Here is a 9,657-nt window from a genome sequence, read left to right as displayed (position 1 = left end):
TATTGCAATCCTTACTGCACGACAGAACCATGGAGTGACAGAAATTAGAGCTTGCAGATATATCAAAAGATTGAAAAAACCCAGCCTATTGCTCTTATGCAAATGTGGTATTAATGAAAACATTTCTAGATGCAACACATTTCAGAGAGTTTATCTGTCCAACTTGCAACGGGTGAGTGGTAAATGGAACCTGGAACTGGGTCATCTGCCTCCTAGTTCGGTTTTCTTCCCCTTGTTACACAAAGACTTAATTTTGCAATATCAGCATAAGAGGGCTGATTTGGGAATACTTGATTTGGTGCTCCCAAATTCTGAGACCTCCTGGATTCCTTATTTATCTACTGTTTACTCTTAGACCTCACCATTCCTTTTCCTGTCTTAACCTTGTCACGATGAATATTTGGCTTCTACCAGTGAGTGTCCTTAGCCCTCATTATCATAAGGTGCCTCCCAACTTCTCAAGTCTTGCATCTGATGCTCCCATCTCCAAATACAGCCTCTTTCATGGTTATCTCTTCCATGGCTCTGTACCAATGAATCTTTTTTACTTCTTCTCAATCTTGTCCCCTAGCAGTTATTCTCTCTTGACTAAGTCTATCTGCCTCAGAATCCACACCGACAGCCATTTGGATAATACTGTACCCTCATTAAAATTCTAGCATCCTTCATCTTCTTTTCCTTTGCATATACTAACTTTATCCCCTGATCACCTCGACCGCTGACTTTGCCTTCTGATGCCCTGAGAACGGATATTCTCATCACTCCATGGACCCTAGGCACTTTCACCTTTATGGGTCTTTTCCTACATTAAAATAGTTTAAAGATTTATTTTATGACTGCTTTGGTATAAGATAAATCTGATCTTCTACCCTAAAACTTTATTTTTATCCTCTGATCTTAAAAAGAATTAAAACATTTTTCTAGACCCCTAACATTATTTTAGGCAGTCAGCTCTGTGCCTGCTGGATATATTGGCTCTGGGGGCAGGCCACAGAAAGGTACAGATGTGATCCTATTTAGAATCAACTGTAACTGGGCTTTAGAGCAGCCTGGTGTCATCTGTTGTTTATTCCTCACATCCTCCATTGATATCTAAAATTTCTCCATCTTCCGTGCATGTGTGTGACTCACCTGCCTTCTTTGTTTTTCTTTTCCTTTCCTTTCTTTCTTTCTTTCTTTTTCTTCCTTTTTTTTTTTTTTTTTTTTTTTTAAGACAGACTCTCACTCTGTCACCTAGGCTGGAGTGCAGTGGCATGATCTCGGCTCACTGCAACCTCCGCCCCCCAGGTTCAAGTGCAGCCATAAGAAAGAATGAGTTCATGTCCTTCGCAGGGACATGGATGAAGCTAAAACTCATCATCCTCAGCAAACTAACACATGGACAGAAAACCAAACACCACATGTTCTCACTCATAAGAGGGAGTTGAACAAAGAGAACACATGGACACAGGGATGGGAACATCACATACTGGGGCAAGAATTTTCTTTCTTTCAATTCTCTTGTCCCTTAACTCCTTCCCATCTGCTCTCAGACCATTGTACATCTTTCCATGCCAAAAAAACTTTGCTTTGAGCCTACTCCCTCCTCAGTCCTTCCTTATCTCTCTATTTAATTAATTAATGTATTTTTTTGATTAGGCTCCCAGTTTATTACTTTGGCTTCTGTGTCCTCTATGCCACTTCTTTTCTTGGAATTAAATGTATTGAATTTAAAAGTTACAATATACGTGTATCATAAAAACCAGGAAACACTGAAAGTATAAGGTAGAAAACGTATTCCCTATCGTTTCATAATCGCATGACCTCTGGAATCCCTTTGCTTCATTCCTTACCAATGACCACTCTATGTCTAATTTATTTTCCAAGTCAGTATTGACCCTTCATTTTCAAAAAATAGAGACTGACTTCCATTTTGGGTAAGTCTACGTGTCTTAGTTTCAACTGTGTACGTTATTGGGAAACATGGACTAGAAATAGGCTGGAAAAACTAGAGGGACTGAGGCAGCTACAATCTCTGTCTCTCTCACAGATTTAACTGAATCTCTTATGTGATATTGCTGTTCCCATCCTCAAATCTTCTGGGCTTCAAGATTCTCTTTCTTCATATTTGCTGATTAGAAAAGTCCTATCAAGACTTCTCTATATGATAACTGTTGGCTTTGTTCCTGAGAAGCTAGGACTACAGTCTTACACCATCATGCCCAACAAATATTTTGTAATTTTTGTAGAGATGGGATCTCAGCCTGTTGCCCAGGTTGATGTCCAACTCCTGGTCTCAAGCAATCCTCTTACCTCAGCCTCCCAACGTCTTGGTATAACAGGCATGAGCCACCTTCCCTGTCCTCAGTTCATATTCTTTAGAAAGAGAACCGGATTGACTGTATACATCTTTTTCTTCTCTTCTTTTTTTGGGGGGTGGTGGCAGGGCAGGTTGAAGTCACAGCTCAAACCATCGTTCCCCTGTATCCATCTGCTCCCAGACCTTCAGACCTTGCAACTCTCTCATTTACCTTTTTTTTTTTTTTTTTGAGACAGAGTTTTGCTCTGTTGCCCAGGCTGGAGTATAGTGGCGCAATCTCAGCTCACTGCAATCTCCACCTCCAGGTTCAAGTGATTCTCGTGCCTCAGCCTCTCAAGTAGCTGGGATTACAGGCATGCACCACCACGCCCAACTAAGTTTTGTATTTTTAGTAGAGACGTGGTTTCACCATGTTGGCCAGGATGGTCTCTCGACCTCGTGATCCGCCCACCTTGGCCTCCCAAAGTGCTGGGATTACAGGTGTGAGCCACTGCGTCCAGCCTCTCATTTACTCTGTATACTCTTTTCCTACAGAATTTTTTAGATCTGTTCAGGTGACTTCTGATTTCACATGTTCAGTTCTCCAAATAGTTTTCTGGATAATGTGGGGTAACGATCATTCTCAAGGAACCCAGATGATAAACTCGGGAATCATCTTTGTCTCTTGTTCCTGATGTTCTCTATTTCCTTATCAATGTCCCTGGCATTTCTCTCTCTCATATACCTTCAAATACATATACACAGTTTATTAAGCTTAGAAAAAGAAACCAGCACTAAGTATGTGTATTATAGTTTTTCTCCCTTCCCTTCCCTTCCCTTCTCTTCTCTTTTCTCTCTCTCTCTCTCTCTCCCCCTACCTTTCTTTTTTTATGGAGTCTTGCTCTGTTGCCCAAGCTGGAGTGCAGTGGCACAATCTCAGCTCACTGCAACCTTCGTCTCCTGGGTTCAAGTGATTCCGCTACCTCAGCCTCCCTAGTAGCTGGGATTATAAGCACACACCACCACACCCAGCTTTTTTTTTTTGTATTTTTAGTACAGATGGCATTTCACCATGTTGGCCAGGCTGGTCTCGAACTCCTGACCTCAAGTGATCTGCCCTCCTTGGCCTCCCAAAGTGCTAGGATTACAGGTGTGAACCACCACACCCGGCTGTATATTTTTATTTTCTGCACTTGGCAAGTGAGTGTTTCAGATTCTTCATGGTTTAGTGGGTAGAGAATTTGATTTTTGATTTCAGTTCTAAGTTTCCTGTTAACTAATTGAATAATCTTGGGGGAGTCATGTCCCCTCTATTGACCTTGGTTTTATTATCTACGAAATGAGCCAAATAATACCTTAATTGCCTGAAGGGAGAAGGTTAAGCAACAAAATCTTCTTGGGAGTCCATCGACACCAACATCATCTAATGCAGCAATTATGAGTAGGTGAATATTTTAGATTTATAATGACTTCTAACTGCTAGGTTAGCACTTGAAAATATATCATTTCCACATTATGTTACCAATTGGGTCAATGACAAGTATAGTTCTAATACGTATACATATGGATATCTATATAATATATAGAGACACATATTTTATAAAGGCAATATTTGTGTGTGTGGCATGTGCTAATGTTTGGATCACAGTATATAGTTTTTAAATTGCTGAAATCTATTAAATATGACAAATGTTAGAAAGAGTGATTAATGCTGAATTTATGTTTGTTTGAAAAAGTGTGTTCTTTATCAAAATCTTGGGTAAATTATAATACTTTTTTATTTCTTGGTTGCAAAAATTATTTTTAAATATAATTTTTTTAAAAACTTGGAATTCAATTCTGGAACATTAAGTAAGTACCTACTGTGTGCAAACTACTTTCTAAGTGTTGAATATACAAAGTTAAATAACACACTGACGAGAAAGACAAGATATAAATATCTATAAAACAAGACTAAATTAAGTAAGTGCTGAAAGGAAGGAAAAATCACTGGGAGTTGAAAGTTTGGAGAAAACCTATTCTTTTGGAAGTCTCAGTAAAGACAGGTGAATTATGTGGTATTTATTGATTTCTGATTAAAAATTAATTCATATTTATTGTAAGGAATGTATACTTAAAACATTGCCAAAAGTACTTTCTAAAATGATTTTGGGGCAATCAGGCAAGAGAAAGAAATAAAGGGTATTCAGTTAGGAAAAGAAGAAGTCAAATTGTCCCTGTTTGCAGATGACATGATTGTATATTTAGAAAACCCCATCGTCTCAGCCCAAAATCTTCTTAAGCTGATAAGCAACTTCAGCAAAGTCTCAGGATACAAAATTAATGTGCAAAAATCACAAGCATTCTTATACACCAGTAACAGACAAGCAGAGAGCCAAATCAGGAATGAACTTCCATTCACAATTGCTTCAAAGAGAATAAAATACCTAGGAATCCAACTTACAAGGGATGTAAAGGACCTCTTCAAGGAGAACTACAAACCACTGCTCAGTGAAATCAAAGAGGACACAAACAAATGGAAGAACATACCATGCTCATGGATAGGCAGAATCAATATTGTGAAAATGGCCATACTGCCCAAGGTAATTTATAGATTCAATGCCATCCCCATCAAGCTACCAATGAGTTTCTTCACCGAATTGGAAAAAACTGCTTTAAAGTTCATATGGAACCAAAAAAGAGCCCGTATTGCCAAGACAATCCTAAGTCAAAAGGACAAAGCCGGAGGCGTCACGCTACCTGACTTCAAACTATACTACAAGGCTACAGTAACCAAAACAGCATGGTACTGGTACCAAAACAGAGATATAGACCAATGGAACAGAACGGAGCCTTCAGAAATAATGCCACACATCTACAACCATCTGATATTTGACAAACCTGAGAAAAACAAGAAATGGGGAAAGGATTCCCTATTTAATAAATGGTGCTGGGAAAATTGGCTAGCCATAAGTAGAAAGCTGAAACTGGATCCTTTCCTTACTCCTTATACGAAGATTAATTCAAGATGGATTAGAGACTTAAATGTTAGACCTAATACCATAAAAACCCTAGAAGAAAATCTAGGTAGTACCATTCAGGACATAGGCATGGGCAAGGACTTCATGTCTAAAACACCAAAAGCAACGGCAGCAAAAGCCAAAATTGACAAATGGGATCTCATTAAACTAAAGAGCTTCTGCACAGCAAAAGAAACTACCATCAGAGTGAACAGGCAACCTACAGAATGGGAGAAAATTTTTGCAATCTACTCATCTGACAAAGGGCTAATTTCCAGAATCTACAAAGAACTCAAACAAATATACAAGAAAAAAACAAACAACCCCATCCAAAAGTGGGGAAAGGATATGAACAGACATTTCTCAAAAGAAGACATTCATACAGCCAACAGACACATGAAAAAATGCTCATCATCACTGGCCATCAGAGAAATGCAAATCAAAACCACAATGAGATACCATCTCACACCAGTTAGAATGGCAATCATTAAAAAATCAGGAAACAACAGGTGTTGGAGAGGATGTGGAGAAATAGGAACACTTTTACACTGTTGGTGGGATTGTAAACTAGTTCAACCATTATGGAAAACAGTATGGCGATTCCTCAAGGATCTAGAACTAGATGTACCATATGACCCAGCCATCCCACTACTGGGTATATACCCAAAGGATTATAAATTATTCTACTACAAAGACACATGCACATGTATGTTTATTGTGGCACTATTCACAATAGCAAAGACTTGGAATCAACCCAAATGTCCATCTGTGACAGACTGGATTAAGAAAATGTTGCACATATACACCATGGAATACTATGCAGCCATAAAAAAGGATGAGTTTGCGTCCTTTGTAGGGACATGGATGCAGCTGGAAACCATCATTCTTAGCAAACTATCACAAGAAGAGAAAACCAAACACCGCATGTTCTCACTCATAGGTGGGAACTGAACAATGAGATCACTTGGACTCGGGAAGGGGAACATCACACACTGGGGCCTATCTTGGGGAGGGGGTAGGGGGTAGGGATTGCATTGGGGAGTTATACCTGATATAAATGATGAATTGATGGGTGCTGACGAGTTGATGGGTGCAGCACACCAACATGGCACAGGTATACATATGTAACAAACCTGCACGTTATGCACATGTACCCTAGAACTTAAAGTATAATTTAAAACAATAATAAAAAATAAATAAATAGAATAAAATAAAATAAAATAAAATGATTTTGTTACTTTATTATATGCCCTTCGTTTCTGTATTGTTGTCAATTTCCACATTCTCTTTCAACATTAACAACTATCAGTTTTTTAAATATTCAAATGATCCTTTAATTGGATAGAAATAAATAATATCTAATTATAGTTTTATTTTTTATATTTCTGTTAGTGATATCCAATACTCTTTATATAAGTGTTAGGCAATTATGTTTCTTCTTTACAAATTGGCTGCTCATGCTTTTTGTCCATGTTACCATTGGAATATTTGTCTGTTATTTATTTATTTTATGAATATGTTGTATCTGAAGTTGCTGTTGTGAATGGAAAATTCTTTCTTGGCTGGGTGTGGAAGCTCATGCCTGGAATCCCAGCACTTGGGGAGATCAGTGTGGGAGGACTGCTTCAATTCAAGGGTTTGAGACCAGCCTGGGCAACATTGCAAGGTCCCATCTCTATTGCGTTATTATTATTATTTTCTTTTGGTAATTTTTAACTGGGATGTATTTTTACTAAGCTTTACACTCATCTTACTAAGTTTTTAAATTTTGTCTAATGCTTTTTGAGTTGATTTTGGGTAGTGAGATATATCTCTAAATAATAATTTTATCTTTTCAGCAATATGCATATCTCTTATCCAATTTCCTTGTCTCAAACTTTCAGAAAAATATTAATAGCTACTTCAATAAAGATTTCTTTAATATTTCACTATTAAGTATGTTAAAGATTTCTTTAATATTTCACTATTCAGTATATTAAAGAATTTTTATTCTATTCATATGTGAAATTAGAAATAGATATTAATTTTTTTTTTTTTTCTTTTTTGAGACAGAGTCTCGGTCTGTCGCCCGGGCTGGAGTGCAGTGGCCGGATCCCAGCTCACTGCAAGCTCCGCCTCCTGGGTTTAGCCATTCTCCTGCCTCAGCCTCCTGAGTAGCTGGGACTACAGGCGCCTGCCACCTCGCCCAGCTAGTTTTTTGTATTTTTTAGTAGAGAGGGGGTTTCACTATGTTAGCCAGGATGGTCTCGATCTCCTGACCTTGTGATCCGCCCATCTTGGCCTCCCAAAGTGCTGGGATTACAGGCTTGAGCCACTGCGCCTGGCCTAGATATTAATTTTAACCAAGTATCTTTTTGGCATCTAGTGACAGTAAGACATTATTTGAACAGAGGCAGGAGATCAAATAGTATATAAAATGGCCATCCACGTGATATGTTTTAGGGATGATTTTGGTTTCTATTTTCATTTTTTCTGTAATCAATAAGTATTGTGTTAAAAATGGGAATATACCACAAGCTCTCCTCCTTGCATTATTAAATATTTTTAAGTGACACTTTTATGCATTATGTGATTCCATCTTATGTATTGTAATTGATTTAAGAAATTGCCTATTAATGGAATATTAAATTTTTTCTAATATAAACAAAGCTGCAATGAACATCCTTATACATAAAGATTTATGTACATTACTAATTCTTTCCTTAGGTCAAGTTCTTGGAATAACTAAAAAGCATCTTGCAAGACTGACTAGATACATTTGCCAAATTCCCTTCCAAAACTGCTATAAATTTACATTCCTACTAGCAGTGTACAAAGGTTCTGCTTCGTTTCACCTTTGTCAGCATAGGAGGTTGTTGTTTCCTTAATCATTCCTTTAACTTTTGAGAAATCTGATGGGTGAAAGTAATATCTCATAACTGTTTCCTTGGCCCCTCTTTTGTTTTTAGTGAAATTAATTACATTATATGTTAATCATTATCGTATATTATATGTTGCATGTTATTTATTAATATTAATAATTGATTTATTAATATCAATTATTGATTATTATCAATCATCTTACATGCTAATTGATTAATTAAATCAAAATACCCTTATCTTTTTTCTTTGCTTTTATTATTGATAAGTTCTTTCCTCCCACAATAAAACCCTAAAGAACCTCTGTTCTCTTCTTATTGTTTTGTTTTTGTTTTCTACGTTTAAGTCCTTCACTGAAGGGTTAGAATTTTGATTGATGTATTTACCTATCAAATATCCCTATCAAATGATGTATAAAAGAGGGTATCCTGCAGAAGAAAGAGCTTAAATTAAAAGCAAGCTGTGGGCTGAATTTACATAGAGGTGGCAGCTGACATTGAGGAAAGAGAGATAAATAGGAAACAAAGAAATTTACAGCCGTTTAGCACCAGCGAAGATGTTTCTAGACCTTTCCAGTGAGCTTCCCATCTACTTCTCCAACTACGCATGTGGCTTTCCCACATCATGCTCATGCTGACGCACACTCATATTCACACTCGCACTAACACTCACACTCAGTGGGATCAAAACTGAAAGCCAGTCCTGGCTTCCCTCACACCTGCTTGGAGTGTTGTGGTGCTCTCCAACTATTGCCCAAGCCAAAGCTTCAGGGCTGCCCTTGAGTTTCCATGATTCATGATCTTACCCTGTCAGTTCTACTTCCTCAGTAGCTCCTGTAGGGTCATCCTTGAGTCCTCTCCATGGCGCCCCCACCTCAGCTGGTGACCACTATCTCAATGCAGATCACTTCCTTTCTCACCTAGGGCAGGGTGACAGTTTCCTACCTGGTGTCCCTCTCTTCAGTCTTACTCTTTTCCAAATCAGTCTTCTCAGAGCAGCTGTGGAGAATTTCTGAAATGGAAATCTGGTCACCTTTAACATTCTCTAGTTGTTACCAATTTCCTGGATTAAATCTCTTAGATCTTTTCTTACCAATCCTGGCAGAAGGTGAAAGGGAAGCAGGCACCTTCTTCACAAGGCAGTAGGAAACAGAGAGAGTGCAGGAGAAACTGCCACTTTAAACCCATCAGATTTTGTGAGAACTCCCTCACTATCATGAGAACAACATGGGGGAAACCGTCTCCATGATCTGAATACCTCCTATGAGGTACCTCCCTCAACACATGGGGATTACAATTCCTGATGAGATTTGGGTGGGGACACAGAGCCAAACATATCACAATCTAAGATAATCATCACCTCTTTAGTTAATTGTCTCTGTAATACTTATTCTACTTATTCTTTACATAGCATTGCTTGTTCTCTTTATTCTTATTTTTCTTCTCCTGCTTCTTTCTCTTTCTTTCTTTCTTTCTTTCTTTCTTTCTTTCTTTCTTTCTTTCTTTCTTTCTTTCTTTCTTT

The sequence above is a fragment of the Piliocolobus tephrosceles genome, chromosome 9, assembly GCF_002776525.5.
Source record: "Piliocolobus tephrosceles isolate RC106 chromosome 9, ASM277652v3, whole genome shotgun sequence".
NCBI classification, from domain to species: domain Eukaryota; kingdom Metazoa; phylum Chordata; class Mammalia; order Primates; family Cercopithecidae; genus Piliocolobus; species Piliocolobus tephrosceles.
This window is presented reverse-complemented; position numbering follows the sequence as displayed.